At 43.5% G+C, this 24752-nt stretch overlaps 1 long non-coding RNA gene across 3 annotated transcripts in view; it reads left to right on the plus strand.

The window, feature by feature from the left end:
• The window catches only part of LOC139828388 (uncharacterized), a 200715-nt gene that overhangs the window by 77060 nt on the left and 98903 nt on the right, over window positions 1–24752 (plus strand). For all 3 annotated transcript variants that reach the window (XR_011739916.1, XR_011739917.1, XR_011739915.1), the window contains exon 3: window positions 13530–13633. This is a non-coding gene — a long non-coding RNA (uncharacterized lncRNA). The remainder of the gene's footprint in view (window positions 1–13529; window positions 13634–24752) is intronic.

The raw sequence follows: 24752 nt of genomic DNA on the forward strand, positions 1-24752 counted from the left end.
GTGGAAATCATTTTTTTACCAGTGCAGTCGAAGGCTTTGCAAACTTCACCTTGAAGAAGTTGAGTTCAAGGAGGACAGAGCTACCTGAGCAGGGACGTTCATTCCTGTGGTTTTCCCTGAGACTTTAGTACTCTGTGTTTAGTCTCTAACCTATTTTTAAGAGGTTAAGTACTCATTAAGATAAGATGGAGTGAAAGATTGAACGCATTGTAAAAGAACATTATCCATAAACTAATTTAGAGCTCAGTCACATGCAAGCCAAGCCCAGCTTTGCTCACACAGCACACGATAATGATACGTTTCAGGATTGCAGCTGAGAACAAATCTGACAGATCTGTGCACTGTGCAATCGCATTTGCTAATGTTGGTTTTAAAACAGTAAAAATCAGTCCGGGTTGAAAGTATTTTCTTGGGAAAGCTGAGAAGCTGTCTCAGTATTGCCTGGTAGTAGATACGGGCGCCTGTTGAGTAGGAGGAAGGTGCGTTTGCTCTTGCGAGGATATCGCGAGGATGTTGCCGATGGTTGGAAGGGACATGAGTGCCCAATCCAAGACCACTGTGACCATTCATTGTGAACAAATCTAGATGATCCAGGACTGCGTTGTCTCTCCTGGATGCTCTGGACACGGGCGCCTTGAACGACCCACTCAGGCTGCCAAATGAGAGTAGTGATGGAGCATCCATCATCTCAGCGTGGAGATCGCACAGGAGTCACCCTGCAGCTCCTTCAGAGCTCTGTGTTGCCTGATATTTCACCTGTAGGTAGAAGTGCTGCTATTACTTAGGTTTAGGGAGTTATTTGGTCATTCCTAGCCTCAAACAGGCAAAACAAAGAGCTTTTCCCTGTGCTTTCCCACCTCGCTGAAGGTACCCACCTGAATCCTGCTCTCTTCCCCATTGATGATAAGGTGTGTCTGGCAAATCACTCCCTCGGAAGGCTTTTAGATTTTGGAACGTGTTCCTTCCAAGTCTGAATTTGATCATTTCTTGATACGCTGCAAGACATCTGGTTGAGGGGATTTTTGGAGAGGACTGCGAGATTGCTTCCCATAGTGATGAATGAATGGAAAGAAGCTTCCATAGGTGTTTTGCTGGCTGAGTTCCTGCTGGAATAATTAGTTCAGTGCTTCTGGGATTTCATTATATTGTGTAATTAGTGAAGGTGTCAGGGAAGTTTGAGCCTGGGATAAGCATGTTTCTATCACTTTAGATCTTAATAAATAAATATTCTGAGGTCTAAGTGACTTAGACATGTGGGTCTCAGGCGTGGAAGCCACCAGCGCTGGCTTTGGGGTAGCAGCCCATGTATGTGCTGTTATTCTGAGGCAAAAGCAAAATAATTCAGATGAGAGAGCTGAGCTATCTCTCCGTACTTTATAATCATCACACATTAAGAATTCACACGCTGACAGCTAGAACAGCTCAGCCAAATTGGGGCAGCTGCTTAGGTGTCCAACCCCTGTGATCCTTCCTCCTGTCTCTAGTTCACTTCTTAAAATACAGGTTTATGTAACGGGTCACACTTTTTCAAATGTTCCCAAATCTTTCTAACTTAGGGGAGAGTTTTGTAAACTTTCAAAATATCTACAGATAAATGATGCAGATAGTGTGGTGAAGAGATTCATCCAAACTCACATATTTATGTCCTACTCCCGCAGTTGTACTGGGGGAGTTTACCCACAGTCTGTGGTTGTTATTGCAGAACTGGGCCTTGGAGTTCATCAAGTTTTGAAAACATAATTTCTTTCGCATTCAAAATATAGGAAACAAAATGCTCATCTTGCGCTTTTCTATTCCGCTCGCAGTGTTTCAGTTCGCTTTTATTCCAGCAAATTAATTTCGCTAGCTAGATGCAACACCTCCTCTGGAATGCCAAGCGGAGGGGAATACTGCGGCACGTTTTCATCTGGAAAACAAAATAATTGCTTTAAAAATAACCTTATATTTCTTCATTTTGTGACGTGCTCTCTTTAGACTTGATAATCATCCTTTCTTGTACTTGAGATGCTTTCCCTCCCCACACCCACTCTCTCCAATCCCCCTGAAACTCTGGGGTGATGGGAGAGGATGCAGCGACAGCCGCGTTTCCAGGAGATGGGGCAGCCAGCCTTGCGTGGCTTTTTCGGGGAAAAGGGGTTATTTAATGTTTTTACAAGATTTTAATGTGTTTCAGAAGCCGTTTGCTCTCGGCAGCTGTGTTTGGATGGGCTCTTCTCTAGTGACTACAGAACTGTACAACTCCTAGAGCAAAGGATGGAGCACGTTCATAGGATCAGCCACCTCTGGTTTTACTTGGAGTGCTTTAATAAAGGGCATTTTGGTTTAAAAATACCCCAGCCAACACCTGCTTTGGGTGCAGAGGTGTGAGGAGCTGGGAATTAAAGGAACATAAAACACTCGGAAGGATGTCATCAAATAATAAAAATGAATTGTTCTGGCTTCAGCCAGACTGACAGTTTGCAGCTAAATTGGCTTTCTGAAGCATACCTGGGTAATGACAAATGATAAACGCAGGTGGAAACAGATCTATCCAGCTGCCGCAGCCGAGGGGAAGCTGGAAATAGGCTGAATTCAGCAGGTTTCTACACGTTACATGAAAAGCAGTTGCTTGTTCAGACGGCGGCGTTGAAAAGCCCATATTTTCTTAATGCTATTTTAATGAAAAATCAGATCCGGGAGAACTTTCTCATTCCTTTTGTTTTCAGATGGGCTTTCAAAAGTTTCTTAGCGAGGTCACTGTAATGCTGGGCAATTTGGAAATATATGAGGCCCGCTTAGAAAATCCATCTGAGGAAAGTAAAGGCTCTTTCTTTTATTAACGTGAATGACTTTTGCAAAGCGAGTTCATTCTTTACATTCTGTTCTTTGTTGTGGCGCTGCCAAGTTATGAGTAAACAAAGCACTTACTGCGCATTTCTCTGTATGATTTGATGGGGATGACGTACAAAGTTTGAAGGGAAACTTGAAGCTTTTAGGGCGAATAATAATAAGAAAACGAGCTTGAAAAGTGGTGAATGTTTCTTGCTGAAATCCTGCGGAACAGCAGATTGCACAACGGTTCTCCAGAAAGATAAAAAGGGAGGGGGATAAGTAATGCTTCTCTATATTTGCTGTCTTAAGAAATAGGCTTGGAATTAACTGCTCTCAGTCCGGTCAGGAATCTCTTGTTAAGCAAATGCGTATTGTGTATATTTTCAATCCACTTTAAGGGAAACTATTTCCATCCTAGCATAGAAAGCCAAAAGAAGGGCGAGGAAGCTGCTGTGAAGCGTGATTCTTGTCCATTCGAAATAACAGGGAAAATGGAGAATAATTTAGGTTAATTATTAGCTTTTTCAATTTTTACGTAATTTCCAGCCTGTTCTTCCTTCTGGTGCACAGAGCAGGGTATAGAGGGAAGCGTTTTATTGGTGTTTTCCTCATACGCTTCTCACCACGCTGGCTTTTCTGCAGGAAATCACCCATCACGGCTCCAACCTGAGGACGTGATCCATGCTCATGTATCGCAGAGCAATTTACTTTCTCCCTCAAAAATCAGAGACATCGAGAGTGTTATTTCGGAAGGTCAGGTAGTCTTCTTCCTTCTCTATTTCTTAGCATCAGTGATAACCCGAAGGCTTCCTGTGAAAATACTTTGTGTGTGTATCCAACAGTAGTATAAATAATTCGCACATGAGTCCAACTGTTAAAGGTAGTGTAGAAGCTCACAGAATTTGGACTTTTTTCAAGGAGATCGTGTCTGTTCTTCCAAGAATGCAGTAAATAGTAACAATATTTCATTTTTCATATAAGGAGTCCGAGTTTTTCAAGGAAAAACTCTACTTTTGTTCTAAGCAGAGCAGTGGAAGCTACTGGGTTGCGAATGCGTTGAGAAGTGGGGCCCCGAGGTCTAAATGTACAAGACATTTTTCACATTAAAAATCTGCACGGGATACCAGTTAATATTGCAATCAACCTTTGCTGAAATGCCAATTATAGGTTTTTCTGGCATAATAGATTATAAATACATTATGTATATACATCACTACATGCTAGAAGTTCCTGCACAGTAATTCTCGAGCGTGAACAGCTAAAGCAAAATAGTACGTGCAGTATAGCAGTAGATAAAATCCTGACTGTGTGTAAGTTACTGGAGAGTTACTACAGTTTTACTAAGTTTAGAGGAGGTGTGAGCTCTTAGAGTTGTGTTGAAGAAAGAGGCTTCTTTGGCTCATGGGCTTTTATGGCTCAAACAGTATGGACAAGCACCTAATAAAATAGATGCTGAGAGTTTGGCCGACCCTGATAATTGCGGTGCAGTCTGAGATCTCCAGCGCCTTTTGGAGCAGCATCGGAACCTTTGGTAAAATGTGATAAAAATTGACTTTTTAAAGCAAGTTTGGTGCAGTACTCATGTTTGTACTTTCTGGTAATTCAAGGTGTTAAGTTACTGAGAGATGTGACCTTTGCAAGAATGCAAAGCAGCAGGTGCAGAGATCCCCCGTTCCAGCAGGATGGGGAAACAGAGCTCGAACAGACAAAAACTTGAGCTGAACTGAAAACCCCAGACAGCCCCGATGTCATCAACAAAACCCTGGTTCACCATGGTGTCATCTGGTTCACCATGATGTCCTCTGGTTCGCCATGGTGTCATCTTCCCGGCTCTTTGCCGTGTAGGTGTGAGTGCAAGGTACAAGAACCACTTCATTGTAGGGGTGTCCTGCTTTTGCGCTTTGCTTGGATCTGGTCATGGATCCCAGTCAAACATTTCAGTGATGGTTGCAGAGGGCTCAGAGGGGAAACAAATTATAAAGAATAAACCAAAATATTTTTCTTAGGCCTTTTTGACAGGCCTCCTATGTCATCAAGCTTTGGATGGAATCGGGCCAGGTTGGCACTCTATGCCCTGCCTGGGCATTAGTGCAGGTCATGTAGAAGCTCTTCTGTTTTCCAAGGAATGTTCCTTCTCTCTAAGTGGTCTGCAAATATGCAGATTACAAGTATCAAGGGACAATAATTTCAACTATTTCTGAAGGCGGTCACTTGCAGTGAAATCCAAGCTATTCTGAATACGGGGGAAAAAACAAAAGTAGGCCATGTCTATGGAACAGCGCACTTTGTGCATCTAAATACTGTAGAGAAGGGCAAAGTTTTTTCCAGAATAAACACTGTTCAACGTCAGCAGAGCCGAGGGAACCGAGCTGAGCAATTACAGCACTTTGCAGAGTCAGAAAACTCAGTAGCAGACTCTTCGAACAGCCACTGCCATCCTACTACAGCTCAGAGAAAGAGCTATGAAACAACAACAGCAACAACAACAGGGAAGCAAGAGGAGAGTTCAACGTCAAACCGGCAGACTCGACAGTGTCATCTGTAAAATGATATCATCTGCCAAAAAGCCTCCTGCCAATTCATACATTTTTCTGCATTCACAAGTTACAAGTGTGCAGCTGTGAGGCTATTGAACTTCATCACTGTACATTTGCAGCTTGTGAATTTGTCAGTAGGCATTTCCATCCCCATAATATTTGTTGAGAGCTGTGCAGTATGCAGTGCCTTTCTATTAGATATGCTTAGTACGGTCTGCAAATGCTAATCAGAGAATATCTGCCGGATCATAGTAAAAGTATCTAAACCACGCTATTTTCTTACTGGTTTGCATTTATATTTCTTGATTTTTCCAGAGCTCTTAATCACGACTGGAAGGAACCTCATTGAGAAAAGCAGTTGAATGTATATATACTGAAATAGGGGAATTCATTCACTCATGTTATCATTATTTTCTATTCTTTGCTTTTTTGTGTTTAACACTAAGGAGACCTCATTCCCCAGCACGCACCACCAGAATGCCAGGATTTTGTTGGGCTATTATACAGTTGATTATTTTTTAGTATTTAAACACGTTAAAAATACAACAGCTGTGATTTTTTTCATGTACATTAATTTGTTTGCATTTGTAGACCCCCCAAAAGTAAGGAAGCATTTCTTCGGTCAATGGAGGAAGCAAAAAGGACTGTTTAAAGTAATTTGCTGTAGACCACGTAGGAAATCTCATTTTTAGCAATGGTCTATAAATGCATGTCTCTTAAACTGAGCATTCCAGAAATTCTGGGCAAAATCCTGCCTTAAAGGCACAGTTCTGAAGTAAAGGGATATCTGTGTGGAAGAGGGGGAGCCCTAAGAAAAAGAATCCCTTTCATTTAGAGTTCACTTTGTAATATCTGGGCAGCACATTTCACGGTGGGAACGCTGCCAAAAGCCTGGCTGTGGAGTAAATAAACATTTTGGGGAAAAACAAGCTGAAAGACGCTGGCTAGCCGAGTAGGACCTTGAACGTCTGTTTATTCCTTTATTTATTTGCTTGAATTTTGCCCCTGTGTGTGCCACCTGTATCGATACGGCTGCCGGATAACGGGTTCATCCACCAGAATCAGAATAGAATGAAACAATACCCCGCTCTGGCTGCAAATCCCAGCTCATCCCACTCTACAACGTGGTCTGAAGCAGCACCCGTCTCGCCAAGAGGGAGCAGCAGATCCCGTGGGGTTGCCGTCTCCTACCAGCCAGCCAAGATGTGCTTCGCAAGCAGGGTTGTCACACACACAGGGGCAATTTGTGCCTATTTAGGTTAACCTGATCACAAAAAGTCTCGTGAGAGGACAGACACCGAGATAAATGATGGTGGGTGGATGGTTTGGCTCCCGGCGCTTTGGATGGTGACACAGCGTAGGGAGGAGGCCACCACCTTTTCTGACGCATCTTCTGGGCTGAATTAAGATCAGTAAATGCAGTAGTTTGACCAAACCAAACCTCTCAGTAATAAATCCCACCTGGGAAAGCTGCTTGCGCAGTAACTCTTGTCATTTAACCACTTTCTTCATCGCATCCTTGGTGCTGCTCAGTACCAAGATTCTCGTAGGGTTGTCCCGGAGGATCCCGCAGCCCACCACGCGGTTACTGGAGCGACACTGAAGAAGAAACAAATTGCAAATTGGGTTTTTCCGTGGCTGCTGGAGCAGGGACCTGATCCAAACGCAGCTCTCGATGGGTTTATTCCTCCCTTTCTGCTTGGGGAATTGCTGAACCCCAGCTCTGTTTGCCGCAGAAAGCCCAGGTGCATCTTCTTCCCATAAAGGTGAATCCTTCCTTCACTCTCCTCACCAGCTGAGGGGAAGATAAAGCTGAAAACCTTTTGGTGACCGTAAGCAAATAAATAAGCTCTGGAGTTCAAGTATGTGCGGCATCTTGCTTCTCCTTAGCGAGCGGTGTAAATAAACGAAGAGTCTTTTTTTCCCACTACTTCTGCAGAACGTTGCCAATTGATAATGCAGTAGTAATACTAACACACGCCTGTTCAAAAAGGTGCTGCATACTTTGGGGTCTTTGAGCTGAGTTCTTCTGAAGTGCTTTTTCTCTTCAGCTGCCTGACAAGGGTTTTGGCTCCACTTCAGCCTGGTAAGAAGACAGCTGCTCAACTTCTGACACAAATGAAGAAAATTGATGGTATGCCATCTCCAAAATTCCCTTTTTTCCTGGCAGGCACTGCTGGACTGAGCGCTAGGAGTCATGCAAAGGTTTTTTTGGATTTTGGGGGTTTTTTAATGTTATTTGGGGTTTGCTTGGTTGGCTGGGCTGCTAATAACTCTTGCTTAAAGTCTGCATCTTGGGGAACATAAATATCATAGCATTAATACTTGCGCTGCTTATATGTCTTGCTCGCTTAGTTGTTGTATGCTAAATTATCACCAGCATGGTTTTGCATGTCTTAGCACTTTATTTATCTCTCTTTGCTGTGGAAATGCAGGTGGCAGAAACTCCAGGGAGAGTCCCTATGAGGATGGGTCTTCTTGGGGTGTTCCTGTAAGTCTGGGTTGTCCTGGGGTGTTTCTTTAAGGATAGTATAGCTGCATATATGGGTGACCAAGAGAAATAATGTTTAGTAGCTGGAAAACTTCATTTGTCCACCGTGATATTCCTCAGAACTCTCTGGTCCTCTCTCTGGTGTGTGAGCCTGGAGATGCTCTCAAGATTTTGAAAACCAAGGTACATGTGTTTATTATTTAGCTGAGGGCAAAGGAAACTCCTTCCATCATGCTTTGCTGCCGTGGTTTTTCTGCTCCTCAAGATAATATTAACTATATTTTTCCATGTTCATCATAGACTGTTTCCTGAGTAAATGTTTTCATCTGTAAAAGAGCTCAGCTTTTTGGGACTGTTTGAAGTGTAACTTCAGACCTCTCCATCGAAAAAGCAGTGCATTTATTGTGTTCTATCCTATTCCTTTAGAGATTATCCCTACCCTCGTCTAGTTTTAGACTTTATTTCATTATTATCATTATTGTTGCAAAGGGTTTGATTTTGATACACATTTTGCTATTCATTTTTAAACCTCCATGGAAAAGAAGCCATGTGAAGCTCTGAATAATGCACATGACATATGCTGCTTGTCTCGCAGAGGGAACTGAAGAATCTGACAGTAGTTTGCATTTTTGGAGCTGGAAAAGAGGGTCAGTAAACTCTAGTCAGGAGTTTTTGGGGCTCAGAGGTCAAACCAAGAGAGTTCAGAGCTTCCCTTACAGAGAAGGGAATTCAGTGGGATGCAAAGGATGTGATGTGCTGAGAGCTGGCATGAAATGAGATGTAAACTAGTCCATGTTTCTATTTCTTCATAAAGACAACATTTTCCTTGGGATGGCCAAACTTGTGTCCCTCAGGTAACGGTGACACCCCTCACCTCAAGCACTAACGTTCGGCAAAGTGGGAAGAACAGGCAGCAGGATCTCATTGTTTTATATGCAGGGAAATGCTAATACAGGTGGTGCATTAACTTTTTCATGGCAATAAACGATGGTGATGTGCACAGCTCAACTCAGTTTTCCTTGTTAGGTGTGGAATTACTAACTCCATCAATTTTCATTACTCTCTACCTTTGTTAGGTAGCAGTACCTGAAAGCTTGCGTGAGATGGGCAGTAGCTGTTATGCACATACATGCAAGTAGGACACACACGGGTAAAAATGCTTTTTTTCTTTCAAGTATGTGAAATAACTAAACCCGAATATGTTGAGCCTTGGCTGCTGTTAATCTGAGCACAAGTGTGATGGGAGCGGCTGAGGGAGCTGGGGGGTTCAGCTGGAGAACAGGAGCTGAGGGGAGACCTTCTGATCTCTGAACTGCCTGAAAGGAGCTTGGAGCCAGGGGGGTCGGGCTCTGCTCCCCAGGAACAAGCGCCAGGAGCAGAGGAAACGGCCTCAAGTTGCCCAGGGGAGGTTGAGGTTGGATCTGGGGAACAATTTCTTCCCCAAAGGGCTGTGGGGCATTGGAACAGGCTGCCCAGGGCAGTGCTGGAGTCACCATCCCTGGAGGGTTGGACAGACGGACATGAGGTTCTCAGGACATGGGGCAGTGCCAGGGCTGGGGGAACACTTGGACTTGATGATCTTAAAGGTCTCTTCCAACCAAAATCATTCTATGATTCTAATTGAGTATTTTGTAAAGATGGCAAAATACAGTTTGATGAGCAACTCTGAAAGAGCATTGAATTCTTGTTAAATGAGATATTGTTAAAATAAATTTTAAAAATCAAGAATCAAACCCTGACACCTCCCAAATCCGATTTTGACATCCGTTCTTCATTGTGAACTAGAAACAGGCTCTATCGAAAATGCTGCTTTTCTGAAAAGATATTTCACAGAATCACAGAATCCCAGGATGTCAGGGGTTGAAGGGCCCTGGAAAGCTCATCCAGTGCAACCCCCCCATGGAGCAGGAACACCCAGCTGAGGTTCCACAGGAAGGTGTCCAGGCGGGTTTGAATGTCTGCAGAGAAGGAGACTCCACAACCTCCCTGGGCAGCCTGGGCCAGGCTCTGACACCCTCACCATGAAGAAGTTTCTTCTCAAGTTTAAGTGGAACCTCCTGTGTTCCAGTTTGCACCCATTGCCCCTTGTCACTGGTTGTCACCGAGAAGAGCCTGGCTCCATCCTCCTGACACTCACCCTTCCCATATTGATCCCCATGAATGAGGTCACCCCTCAGTCTCCTCTTCTCCAGCTCCAGAGCCCCAGCTCCCTCAGCCTTTCCTCACACGGGAGATGCTCCACTCCCTTCAGCATCTTGGTGGCTGCGCTGGACTCTCTCCAGCAGTTCCCTGTCCTTCTGGAACTGAGGGGCCACAACTGGGCACAATATTCCAGATATTTGTGTAGAGACTCTTTGTTCAGCTCATTTCGCAGTGTCTGGAGGAGGCTGCTCCACGCAGCGCTTGGCGGCAGCGCCTTCACTTTCGGGGACGTCGCTGTGTCCTCCCAAAGGCAGCGAGGGCTGTGCTGGTGCACTGTGTCCGTTAGCACCTGAAACACAATACACTTGGATTACATTAACTGGTAGCCAGTTTTGACGTTTTTTGTTGGTGCTGGTGGTTTTTGTCCAGCTGAGCTTTCCTAGAGTGCTGGTTTTGGTTTGGGTCTCGTGCAGGTGGGGAGCGCAGGAGCAGCGGGGTTTACCTTTTAAAACATGCAGCTCCTTTGTCTCTTAGGCAACTGCAGAAATAACTCCATCAAGAATAGACCTGCAAACAAGGGTGAAAAAGCAGAGCTGTGTGAAGACATGAAATGTTCTGCTTTAAGTAGTCCTGTACCCTTCCGAGGCTGTAACGATGTGCTCTGATTCTTAAACACGAATCCTAACTTGCATACATTCAGAGATTTCACCTGTATACATCTGCAAATTGCGAAGATAGTAATACCTGGATATTTTAATGGCACATCCTTAAGTCGATAGGCAAAAGCCTTGTGAAAAAAGCCTTAAAATTACCGTATGAATTATTAACTATTCCCCATATTACCTTTGAATTATAAAAGCATAGAAAAATAGGAAGGAGAATTGAAAAGCATCAATCTCAGGTTCTTTAAAAATGTAATACTGATCATTTGAGCAGTGTACAAATCTTTTATTAAAGATAAAGAGGAAGCCATACTTTTTTATTAACTTGAGGATATGTTCAATCCACATGATTAAAAATCTCATTACTAACTCAGGTCAGAGAGCTGATTTATTACTGAAACAAAATAGAAGGCGTTTTGCTGCCCATAGCTGTATTTATCCGTTTGTAGCTACTTCTGTGTGTTAAGTATTTCTAAGGGCGGATTAGATTATTCTGGGTTTCACTGCAGCTCAAGTGCTGCTGCCTTAAGAAGAAAAGCCTGAACCAAAATTACAGGTAACAAGAGATACACTTTTAGTCTGGTAAATTTAGATGAAGCAAATGATTGTGTCTGATTAGGTAATGGGATGTGCAGAAATTCAGGATTTTACACAGAGCTACTATTCAAGTAACACAAGTGTCAAACTGCAGGTATTTTAGGGATTCTTCATGTATCACGTACCCTAATGTTTATTGATCAGTATGGTATAGATGTACTGTTCAAAAAGAACCCTTGAAGTCTCAGTTGGTAATGATAAAGAATGATTGACTCAATGACGTTATTTCCAGAAATGTCATCCTACTTAGGGAGATATATCTACAGAATGTATATAATATATATAATATGTATAATATTTTTCTCCTTACCGAACCTTAAGCAGGTCAACTATTTTGCCTAAGCGTTAGGCAACTTCATGGGCGCCTTGTGCTTGAAAAGGGCAAACGTCTTAAATATTGAATTATGCCCAGCATAACTTCCAGTGCTATTTATATTACATCCTACGAAGTAAAATGGAGATAATACTGCATTTATTTACGTCACAGCAGCTGTGGAGAAACTGGGTTATGTATGCACACTTACGTGTCAAGACGAGACATTAAATGGTGCCGTCCATTCCTGCAAGGCAGCAGAAATAGCTTTTCTGTTCCCGAGACCCATGCCTGGATGGCTCCCAAGGCTGAGCGCGGGTTTGCACGTCCCACAGAGAACGTTGGATTCTCTCCTCCCTCGTGGGTGGAAAACGCCGGCAATGATCATGACAGGTGCAGTAGGTATTGAAACGTAAACCTCTCAGTGATCCTGGGTAACATATTGCCAGTCCTGGGCGTCGCTCCAGAGGAGTGTTTGGGGAGAAATCACATATCTTGAAGTAAAGAAACATTTCTGGAAATAGGTTGCTTTGAAAAATTTGGCAGCTTTTCAGATGTTCAAAGTGTTCGAAGTCGTCAAGGCAGAGATCGAACGGTGGGTGGAGAGAGGCAAAAAAAGCAGTTAAAGGTGCATAATGTATTGTACAACTGTGGGAGAGATCTGTTGCACAAACATCGTGGTCATTTAAGGAGGGATTCATGTGAAGGTTCGCAAAACCGTGATAAATGGCTTCGTGGGGCACCTGTACTCATCTCACTTGCTCCCAGGCCGCTGTTCTATTTCCGTCTGGATTTGGTGTTCAGTGCACTAAGCGACTTCACATTCTACTCACCAATTGCAAAACTTCAAATATTAAGAAATAACGTGTTTTTTTTTCCAGTTTCTTACTTAAAGTTATACCTTCATGACCTGAGGAGAGACCCAGTGTAAACCATGGTGCATGTGAGGTGCAGAAATGCTGAAGGACATAAGGGGGATTTTTTGCAGAGGGTAGGACAGCAAAGCTGTTTTCAGGCAGAAGGAGAACATCTCCAGCTTCCAGTAAGACCAGTGAGACCAGTAAGACCCCACCAGGCATGGCAATCTCAGCGTGTCCCATGGACACATGGTTTGCAGGGCAGGCGGAAATCTGCAATGTAAATTTGCAGGGCCAGCCTTCCATGTGTTGTGTAAATGTATCCCCAGTTTGAGAAGTCCCAGGATATCTGAAAGCTTAGGAAATATAGGTTGAGTTTCATACTTCTGTCCGTGTTTGACCTGTGTTAATTAAACTAAGTGACTTTATGAAGAATGGCAAAATAAGAAAAATGCCACCAAAACATCTCTTTTCAAATCTCACTTACATTCATCTCCAATGTGGTTTTTGTTGTCAGAGTTTTGGCAGTTGAGGGAGGATCCTCAAGAGAACAAGAACTTGTTTTCTCTGGAAAATATGCTTTTCTTTCTTTTTTTCTCTCCTATATTTGCACATAAATGTTGTTATGTTTTCATTTCCATCTGGAAGGTACAATCTTCATCTGAAATCTTTATGTTATATCTTCACGAGGCAGCATCCAAGTAGGTGATAATGAACACATTAAACATCTTCTGATGATTAACAAGACACTTTGAAGATCTTCCTTTAGCACATGGAGGAATTTGTGTATGTAAATCCATTACGTGCCAATGTCTGCTCAGGCTGAAGCCTTCCAGGATTTCTTCTGCTTTCAAAGGGAAGTTCACATGAGTTTTGTAGGTTGGGTTTGGAGTGTGACCGTCCACATTGCTGCACTTAGTTTTGCACCTTGGAGACCCTCAGCACCAACTCTGATGCTCCTGTTGACTATCAGTGCTCACTGAAGCGGACACGTGTAGGTTGTTCCTTGCATCGTGTCTTGTGAATGCCAACACAACCATTAGACAAGGTGAATTCTAAATATTTCAGTATATATGCTAAATGAGATAACTGCTCACTTCTGTGCATTTTGTTTTTCAGATGTTTACCTTCAGGAATATACTTGGCAAGTAATACATACATGCCCAAAGTACTCCATTCTACATTTCTTCTGCCAAACTGATTTTTCTCTTTGGAAATCTATGGTAAGTTTATGATTTGGTTTGAGTTCTTTAACTTTATCTTAACTGTGTTTTGTGGCAACTGTAATATAATTTATTGTAAAGATTGTTGAAAAATCTGATTATGAAAATCTGAGGAAAAGACAACAGCTTGAAAAAGGAGTAGAAAAATCATAGGGCTAAACATGCACCCAGATAGTCTGTCTGAAAACTATCGAGTTTGGATTAGGATCTAATTTACGGCATATATATATTGTAACTTTCCTGCATTTCTTGTACTGTAGAATACCAAGTCAATGTCAGTGATTTGACATTGCTTTCAAAAAGTACAATTATAGTATATGCCACCGAAATTTATGTTTCACAGTAGTCCTTTGTTATAGTTAGCGATAAGTTTGACACAGCTCGCTTCAGAGCTGAGTATTTAACTTTTTTCCAAACATTGTTCAATAACACACTCACAAGACTTTGCAATATATTGCAAAAAACCTCACCTGTCATAATAGTGCCATAATTGTACTTATTGCTGTACATGTGCATGCATGTATTTTATATCTGTAGACTGATAAGTAGCTTTCAAGGTCAATGCTTGAATATATGCCAGACCTGAAGAGGTGTATCTCTGATAGGTATGTGATAACCCAAGAAATGCCACAAGGATCCTAAAAAGAGAAGAGCACGGTGCTGAAAGGGAATTAAAATCCGTATTTTGGTTGACGCTTATGTTGTGCTTGAACAGATCACTCCAGACAAGGTCTGGCCCCTTGGTGGTGATTGATGCGTGTTAGGAGAAGGTCTTTTTTCTTCAGGCTTCACCTGGTGGCTTCTCAAATATCTCTGTGGCTTTTCAGGCTGGTGCTTTGTGTCTCAGACTGAACCCTCGGGCTATTGATGCTTCTTATTTTAACTTCATCCCATGCCAGGGCGATGCTTTTCTGAAACCAGATTAGAGAGCAGCGCAGACTGAAATGGAAAAGAAATAAAATTAGAGTTAGATAATGTATATAAGATCCTACATTACATTGTGATTTTCTCCCGTGTTCATCACCTGTCTCTTGCCCTTTGGCGTACAACTGCAGAGAAATGGTTCTGACTGTTGTAAATGAAGCGCAGGGCAACGAGTGCCAGTCCTGGCTGGGGCCATGGCAGAACAAGGGCTCTGTTTTCAAAAACCCTTTGAATATGAATGCAAGTAAGGACTCCTGTGGGAAGTTTAAGCAGATTAGGGAGGTACTCCTGTTGATTTCTTATGGAAAGGCACTCTTTACATCTTCAGCTTAGCTGAAGGTTAAATGCCGTTCAGACCCATCACTGCTGTTTAATGTGTTTGAAATACCAGCAATGTCTTCTGCCAGCCAGTGTTCTCAGGTGGTTTGTGGATGTAAGAATTGGTGTAGTAGTCCCAGTTCTCGTGACCAGCATGTTTTTCCTCTCTGGTTTAATATCTGGGATAAAAAGATGGGAGCTGTGTTTTTCTTCCTCAGTGTCTGACCGGAGGGTGTGAATAGCACCTGGCCACATCATCAGGACGTTCCCCACAGCTCTGGAGGATCGCTCTTGTCTGACACGGGATTGAACTGACACAGACAGGGAAAGAAACATCACAGACACAGGGCTCTTCATGAAAAAGCATTCTTGGGGGTTTTTTTAGCCACCCGAACACCAAACTTGCATCGTGTTGGGTTAACAAGAGGCTCGGGAGAGGTGCTGTTTGGCAATGTGGCTGCCCATGATACCACCGGTGGTTAGAACTCTGCTGCCCAGGCACGACTGCCCCACTTTTGGGAGCCCCACAACCTGCTGGACAGCAGACAGTTTCATAATTTCCCAGCAGATACTGGCTTATCTAATCCTTTTGCATTCACTAACTTAAAAATGATAAGTTTTGACAGATGGTGTCAGCTTCACCACGGATCTAAGACATGTTTAGCAAGAAGTTTGCTTAAAAATACAACTTTTTGGAACAAAGCAGTAAAAAGAAATAATAATATGTATTGTCAATAATATAGAGAGTAATAAACTCTGCTTTATTTGCTCCTAGCTTTGACGCAGGCAATGTAGCCCAGGTCTGGCCAAGCCAAGAGTTGTGTTGGAGTTGTATGTTGGTCCTGACGTTTAGGATGAGCGGTGTCCCAGGCAGCGTGACACAGGCCATGGTAATGGACACTCGTCTCATCCGTTATAGTTATGCTTTTTCTGTGAATGTTGTAAACCACAAATGTAATACAAGAGACAGTGATGCTGTGAGCAGCCACGAGCAGGGACATCTTCACCAGCTCAGGTTGCTCAGAGCCCCGTCCAGCCTGGCCTGGGATGTCTCCAGGGATGGTTCAGCCACCACCTCTCTGCCCAACCTGGGCCAGGCTCTCACCACCCTCAGGGCCAACAATTCCTTCCTCATGTCCAACCTGAATCTCCCTGCTTTAGTTTAAAACCATCACTCCTTGTCCTGTCACAACAGGCCCGGCTCCAAAGTCTGTCCCCATCTTTCTTATCGGCCCCTTTTAAGTGCAGAAAAGCCAAAATAAGGTCCCCCTGAAACCCAGAGTTTCCAGTGCTTTGGGACTGGGGTCTGTCTTCAGCTGGTTCTGAAGGATATTTATGGGGATAGTTCAGAAACAGAGGTCCCAGTCCTACCGTGACTTACCTTAGTGTTGTTAGGCGATTCCTTCAAGTCCCTCCAGTGATGTTGCTTTGGTGTAAGGGTACTGAAGAAACAGGCTTAATGAAGTAATTGTAATGAATATTACATAGGGGTTTAGAGCCCTCAGGCAGGAGTCTTAATATCATGGTCTAACACTTGATTTAAGAGAACATCTTGTATGTATTATTTACATCAGATATTAGACCTGCTGTGCCAAGGCCAGTGACTGCAGCCCAGGGGATTTATTAGCACCAGATATGCGATTTATTTGGAAGAAATAGTAGGTAATACTCAAAGCTACAAAATCACTTTGGGAATAAATAGATCTTAATATCAGAGAAGTGATGGATGAAGGCTAAGTTCAGACTGGCTCCCTGATAGATCAGGACAAACGCTTTGCTGGAGATTTAATGGTAATGCAGGGGATATTTTAGGATATCATGCCCAGCCTCTGTCATGTAGAGTTTCTGGAGTCTTCTGAAGAGCAGCCGGTTATGGCAGTGAAGTGGCCTGGGCACAGCAGTCCTCATGTGTAGGTCTCGGAGTCAAATGGGGTTATCGACCTGGAAAAACCCTTGATGTTCTGCAGGTCCCCAAAAAATCAGTTTGTGGAGGTAGGAGATAATATTTTCAGTTTGGTTTTAGACTTTTTTTCTTGAATGACTGTGAAGATACATGATCTTTACTATGGATATTTGATGTTATTCCTACTGATACTATTGACAGTTATTTCAGCACAATTTTTGATGTAATCCGCCTAAGCAAGTTTATATCTCAATAAAACCGGAGGCCTGAATGTGTCAGTGATGAATTCCTCATCCTCGAGGTGCATGTGTGTTTGCTAGAAGTGCTTCATGAACACATTTACACTTCTGGATCTGGGGCTTGCGTGAAAATGACCTTAAGATTTTCCTCAGCTATGCAGACGGCAATCCCAAAATAAACGGGACTGATTCTCCTGAAAGACCTCAGCGCTTTGGGTTTGTCCCTCTCCCTCCCATTGCTGGACACGGGCAGTTTTCCCCCGTGGTGCGAGACGACTGGAACGCGGCCTCATTGCAGAGGTGTTTGCTCCGGCTGTGAAGGATTGGTGCCTCTGGCACTTCTCTTCCTAAAAGCTGATGTTACTAAGCCAACAGAAAAAGTCCTTCCATAAGCATCTGCTGCTTCTACTCCGGGGGCTCTCTATATGTAACCATAGGAGAGTACAGAGACTTCCTTGTGCAGGTGAGCCATAATTTATCTAGTAAATATGTTCCTCTATAAGTGCTGCAGGTGAACTTAGTAAAAACCATCATGTTGCTGATGCTGCTGTTGGTTGTAGTTTTGCATCTCCTGTATTGCTGCCTAGACTGGTTATTTCTTGATCCATAAATATACGTAAGTTATTGTACATTTAAAGTAGCCTCATTTCATAAAGGACCATGCAAGTTTTGCATCGTCTTTTTGGTCTCTCAAAGAAGAAAGTACATCTTTAACTTTGGGGGTGAATACACTGTTCTCTGTCCATCTAGGAACGTGTATGTGCTCAGGAACTGGATACAGTCTTGGGAAAGAAATTGCAGAAGAACTTTGATCCAGGTCAAAGCAGTTGTCTTTCTCTTTCTGCTATGGCCTTTAATTTATTACTATTTTTTAAAAATTCATTTATTTTCAGCACATGGGAGGAATGCTGCCCACTGAGCTCCAGCTAACTAGCTGATTTATGGTTTACTTCCTACACGCCCCAGTTTAATTAGGATGTTACTATTTCCTGCCCCTCATTACACCAACCCTGATCACCGACACAGAACTGGAAGCAAATTATTATCGAAGCACAGAGGAATAGAAACTGCTAATTTGTTTTGGTCTCTGCTGGAAAATTGCAATTGTACATATTGCAAAATGCTTTACAAAGTATATTACGTGGCCTGACAGAGAGCTCGGATATCTCGCTGTTGTTGCAAAAGGTTTGTTATATTATTAATTATATATAACTGTATATATATTAATTGTATTATCCCTTCCTCTTAGGACAGAGAGAGGGATTCAGGTGGGTGGTTCAGGTGGACAGGCTCTTACTTTTATACCGTGAATGCACATTGGGGTAAAACACATGTCCCTGCAGCCAAAGGGAAACCAGGGGAATTTTTAACAGAGGTTAACTGGCACATGGTGAAATCCAGGTTGTAATTTTAGTATGTGTCAGCTGGCCGAGTTAAACCCTGGCTTAAGCAATGTAGTATTCTGGCAGTGTTTTGTTTGCCAGGAAAAAAAGAGGAAATTAATTCTGTGTCTGTACCTTTCTCGTTTAGGTTTTAAAATAGCAAGTGGGGCAAATGTACCAGGTGCAGGGGTTCAGGGTTTCTCGGGTCAGAGGAGGCGCTGTTCCATGGGGTGGCCATGGCCGGGAAGTGGTGAGGCACAGGACAACCTGCAGCCCAGGTTGTGTTTGCTGGAAGGCTTCATTAATTCATTAATCCGATTGAAATTCAGAGCGCTGCTTTCTTCCTCGCCTGTGATAGTGTTTGCCTCCGTGTGCTCTCTGAAGTTGGAGCCTTGTCCTGAGGAAATGTAGATGAGTAGCTTGGAGCTTAAGCACGGAGGCGAGGAAAATCTCGGTATGAAAACGAAACCGAAAGAGAAAATCGCTCGTGGCGTGTTGGGAAAGGCTCCGTCCTTGTGAGCCGTGTGTCTGTAACACGTGGCGTTCATGCCCTTGGTGTAGGTGGTGCATTTGGGGCTGCAGACCCTGGGGACATGGTTGGGTTTTAATGACATATGAAGCCCGGCTGGGCTGGTTGACACATCATACATGCGACTGTTGGCATTAAAGGAAAGCAGAGTGCAACGCTTTAGGTTCTTCACATTATACTGGTTTAACACCTTTCATATATGCAGGACATTGTTGTCCTCCTTTTGTTTTTTTAAATTATTGAGGCCTGTTAACCCTGTGCGACTACGACACCTGTATGAAAACTGGCTTCTCAGCAGGCAGAGCAAAGGAGTTGCTAACGGAGTAAATTCCCTTTCCCTCTGTGTGGCTGAAAAGGGACGTTGCAAGAAACTCTCACAGATTGTTGGGTACCTGAACCTGTTCATTCATGGGAGTCACGTATCCTAATGCCATTTGTGAATTTTCCATTTGGAAGTTTACGTTTCTGTCATTAAAATGGTGTGAATAGTAGCAACCCCAACTTGCTTGATTTAACCGCGTTGCAAACACAGACTTAATTTATTAACTGTGTGGTTTTTGAGAGACCTTCTGTGGGAGGAAGAGGGTTTATTCTGAATTAATGGCATCACCTTCCTCCATCAGCTTTCTATTTTTATACCATGAGGCTTCGTGACGTTTATTATTATTTTGCAATATTTGGGTTTCCTTGAATCTGAGAGAAACCTGCAGACCAGGGCAGGGTCTGTGTACCCAGGGCAATGCAAGCACAGCTCTGGAGGGGGAGATGGTGCAGCAAGGGTCTCAAATCACAGCCAGAGGCCAAGAGAAACTTCTCCAGAACTTGGTGCTGCTCTTTGAATGCTTGAGGTGACTCCTTCCCTGCCTGTGAGCTGGTAATCCCGCAAGATTGCTGGTTTCTGACATCATGTCTGAATCTCTTCAGTATGAGATAATATTGGTATTGGTATTTAGGTCTGAGTAGTATTGCATTTCATATTAAGCAAAAATTTGGTTTGGAAGAATATTTACATAGTTCGAGAAAATCAAGCCTGTGCGTGAAAGGTGGGCTGGGGAAATTCCAGCTCTTGAACTGAGGAAAACTTGGAAGTTTGTGAATCTGGCCTGGACTGTAACCCCCTTTAAATGAATATTGGCAGTATTATATCTGTCTTCTACTAATGAGTCATACAGGGCAAACAGGATCTCAGATTCAGTTTGAGATACTCCAGCTTCAGATAAGGAATAAAAACAGTATACGAATTGACAGGAAGGGAGCGGATAATGTTTAAATATTGCTCCATCCTTCCTAGAGAGAGTCTGCATAAACTTAAACAGTATTGGAAATGACAGCTGAGATTAAAACAGGTCATCTCTTGTGAGCGCTTTCGCAATAGCCCGGTTCCTGTGACTCGGGGAGATGGAGCAAATCTGCTGCTGGCAAAGCACGGGGGAGAGCGCGTTTCGAAACGATTGGTGCACTGTACGGCAAACACGTTCTGCAGAGTCTCTGAGAGTCCTGCTCTTTACAAAAATCTCTATTTTTGAGAAATGCGACTCAGCCGAGCTGCGGTTGAAGCCCTTGGTCTGGCTATCTTCCTGCTTTGCGTAGGACGTGCGGTGGCCAGCACCACAGCCTGCAGTATCTCATCCCTCAACGTGCGCTGAAATACGTGGCTTCCCTGTAACTTTTTCCATCCGTGATCATTCTGGGTGAGCTGGTTCGAGATGGGCTGTGGCCACCGAGGGGACAGTCAGCAGGGAAGGAATAGGAGTCCCCACAGGCAAGACATTCTACGCTGTGACAAGTCAAATAGTAATATTACTGACAGGTCAGATTTACATTTGCAAACCGTCCCGTGTGCGGTTGTGAGCTGCATCAAAGAAATAGTGCTGAAGAAGGGTTCCCCGTGCAGCTGGATATGGGATTGAGCTGCTTCCATCACAACGGGGATTTTTGCGGAACATGCTAAAATGTTTCCCCTTTTGTAGGATTCTTTTCACTTAGAGGGCTTAAGGGAAGTTTCTTCATTTGTTCTTGAATTAATTACAGCACATCAGCTATGAACAGTGCGACCTCTGCTTTGCTCGTGGAAGCGCCTTTGCCTCACAAATCCTTCAGGTACCTCATTTGTCACAATCAGAGCTTTAGCAACCGGGAAATTTTCCTGAACCGATCACAAATTGATGTTTTCTTGGGCTTGAGAACAGCACTGCCTTCTAGAAACTTTGTGGACAAACTCAGGAGAGGTTACTGTGTTCTAGATCTGCAGTCATGGAAAGTAATAGCATTAGAAAAAGAATATTAGTAAAAGAGATATATTTTTCATTTTAAATTATACCCAGCTTTCTTAAGAAAGCAAATTAAATTGCACTTAACCAAAGAATACAGATAACAGTATTAAGTACAATAGAACATTTTAATTACTAAGAAAAACAAATGTACATGTCTGTAACTGTAATTAAGGGAGTGCTGTATTTACTGCACATTAGTGTGACTTGTATGTCTGCAATACAGTAATTGGCACAATCCATCAGTTGTTTTGGACTTGACATTACGGTTACTGTGAAGCTGGATGAGAAGACAGGAATTTGGTGCTTAGACACAGACTGACTGGGTGAATGAACGGGAAGAGCCTAAGAACAAAGAGGCTGAGCTTATTTCCCAGATCTGGTCCTTGCATTGTTTTCTCCTTTAGCTTCAGGATGCTCGATGGCAGTAATACCGTCCTCAAATATGGAAAAGACTGCTTAGAGAAGAAAAGCAGCAATCTGTTCCACATGCCCCTTGTGACGGACGAAATGATCTCAGAAAATCACAGCAGGGAAGAGGTGGTTAGAAAATCAGGGAACAGGTACTAATATTAAGGTGGTTAAGTACAGGAATAAATGCCCTACAGAGACTGAAAAATTCTTTCCTGGAAGTCTCAGGACAGTATCTGAGGAAACCCTTCTGAGAAGCACCATGGTGGGCCTTTATCCTCCTTGGAAGAGGTCGATGAACCCCATCATCTTCGGCCTTCTCCTCCAGGCTGATTCCTGTGACTCCAGGGTGGGCAAACGCTCTTGTTTGGGGGCCTGTGTGGGAGACAGAACCCATCCTGGAGGTCACCTGGAGATCCCTCTTGACCAGGCAGCGTAACTGATGGAATGGGCCCATATGTGGTCATTCCTGACCTCTCCAAGGAAAACAAACAAATCCAGGTGAGAAATGATTCCTGGAGGTGTAACCAGCTCCCAGTCTGACCTAAACTCAAGAACATGTATGAAGAGCTTGTACAGACTTCACTGTTTCCAATCATAGGACCGTTTTGGTTGGAAAAGACTCGAGAGTTCATAAATTCCAACCGTTAACCCACCCCTGGCACTGCCCCGCGTCCCTGAGAACCTCATGTCCGTCTGTCCAAGCCTCCAGGGATGGTGACTCCAGCACTGCCCTGGGCAGCCTGTTCCAATGCCCCACAGCCCTTTGGGGAAGAAATTGTTCCCCAGATCCAACCTCAACCTCCCCTGGGCAACTTGAGGCCGTTTCCTCTGCTCCTGGCGCTTGTTCCTGGGGAGCAGAGCCCGACCCCCCTGGCTCCAAGCTCCTTTCAGGCAGTTCAGAGATCAGAAGGTCTCCCCTCAGCTCCTGTTCTCCAGCTGAACCCCGCAGCTCCCTCAGCCGCTCCCATCACACTTGTGCTTCATCTTGAATTCATTTTCAAGCATAGTTTATGTATTAGTGGCCGGTAACAATGCTTCATTTATGAAAAATACTAACAGTTCAGGAGGTGAGCTCTCATCACACGTAACTTTGAGCTGTTTCAATGGGACAGCGAGGTTGTAAGAGATGTTTCTCATACCACAGACCTGCTCTTCCTGCTCTGTCCTTTCAGGTACTGAAGAGAGTGGAAGAACTTGGGGTGGCAGCTGGTTCATAATGAGCAGCTGTGGTTTGAATGCACATTACAGTGATGCCCCTACTGAGTGTATTTAAGCAATAAAGTGCGCTTTTTGGGAGGATTACAGCAGTCCTTGTGTGGTGTTACGGTGCACAGGACTGAAGACTGATGGACTTTTATCACTTGGAGAACTGCAAATCCACTTCCCAATATTAGGAGATGAACTTTGAGGTGTTTGAGCATTATTGGGGGAAATGCGACTTAGTTGTCATCCAGTCAGAAACCACTATTTATGCAGAAGTACCAATGTCATTTATATTGCATGAAGGATAGTTTATAGTACGACCAAGTGATATACTGGGTTTCGTAATACTAATGTATTTACACAAGCAATGTTGTGCACTAAGTTTCTTGTATTTGAAATACTTTCATATATGATGTTCCTGGTCACAGATAGTAGGAACTTTCTTGTCAAAATAACCTGAAGATTACAGAAATGTGATAGTCTGGGTGTGCTTCGTGCAACCACTTAAACAACAACTAACAATGTATTTTTGGTTTTCCTTTGGCACATTTTTAAGACGTCAATAAATATATTAAATTTGATTTTTCAGTAGGGTGATACTGGGATGTCTGACAGTTTTGAAGCAGATCTAAGCAGATTTCCCGTCCACTTAATGCAACAGGTTTAGTAGTGAAAATAATTCTGTTTTACGTGAAAGAAACGTAAGGGGGCCAAGGGGATGTCTTGCCTGTCAGACTGATAAAATAGTTCAGAAATTATGCAGAATCCTGGGAAAATTGGTGCTGTTCAAAGGGACCTAATGCCAAAGCAGCATTTGCTTCCAGCAGCTCATCTGGGATTGTGCCCGTGCACATGTGTTTTCCAAAAGGCGATGGTTGGGAAGACGAACAAGAACAAGCCTTTGAATTTCCCCTGTGTGTCTGGTAATGGGTGGAGAGGTGCGGCGTGGAGAACAGCAGAGAGCAAAGGAGAGGGTTTAGCTCTCAACGTCGGATTTTGCTCCCTAAGCCTCTGCTCAGTACTGGAGAATGTTCCCTGGTTATCCAGCTGGGTTGGCGATAACACCGTCCTTTGGTATACATGCCCCTGATTTACTTTCATTTGTCACTGACTCTCTGCTTTCATTTGGAAACTTCTTGCTTTTTCCGAAGCTCAAAGCGAGCTGCCAGCTGTCTTGGGACATCACCCTGAGCCGTGGAAATCCGAATGATTCATTAGGCTCCAAAGAGCGAGCTCAAAGCTTGAAACCCGTTTCAGACTCTCGGTAAAAGACATGGATTAGTGGGGATCTCGGTTTCCATCTCCCAGAGAGCTGCCAAATTCCCTTCTCCGCTCCTCCGGTTCTTATGCCGTTCTTCAACGTAGTGCATTAAATAACGTGACTAATATTTGCCATGTGTTACTTGTCCTTTAGGGCCTCTGTGGAGGGAGGAATATGTGCATTGTTTTGACTAGCCGTTTTAGGGCTTTTTAATATAACTATATGTAACTGTGCGTGATAGAGATAAGCACGTAAGAAAACATGGGGTGGGATGTGATTTGGATCTGGAGCACTATTGATTTCCAGAAAGACTTTATTCTAGTTGGGGGCTAATTCCAATAAAACGTAGCTTTGCAGGACAACTCTGTCTTTGATGAGCTTATGGTTGTAGCAACAAGTGGTGGGGCCCATTGGCAGAAGATCTGCAGAATAAGATGGTGCTGAGAACCCACTGGCCATGTTTGGTGGCTTTTTCTTCTGACTCATTGTGGTCTGGGTTCTCCTAAACCATATCTTTTCAGTTTTGCTTCATCCAGAAGAAGCCCAACCCTACAAGGCGAAGCAAAGCTCAATAAGCAGGGAAGACTGTGCCAAACCCCTAAACTAAACCCATGGTGTGGCTGTACCCCCCAAAAATGCTGTTAACTGGAGAAAGGAAGCCTGTGAAAAAATAAAC

Source organism: Patagioenas fasciata, chromosome 7 (assembly GCF_037038585.1).
Source record: "Patagioenas fasciata isolate bPatFas1 chromosome 7, bPatFas1.hap1, whole genome shotgun sequence".
NCBI classification, from domain to species: Eukaryota; Metazoa; Chordata; class Aves; order Columbiformes; family Columbidae; genus Patagioenas; species Patagioenas fasciata.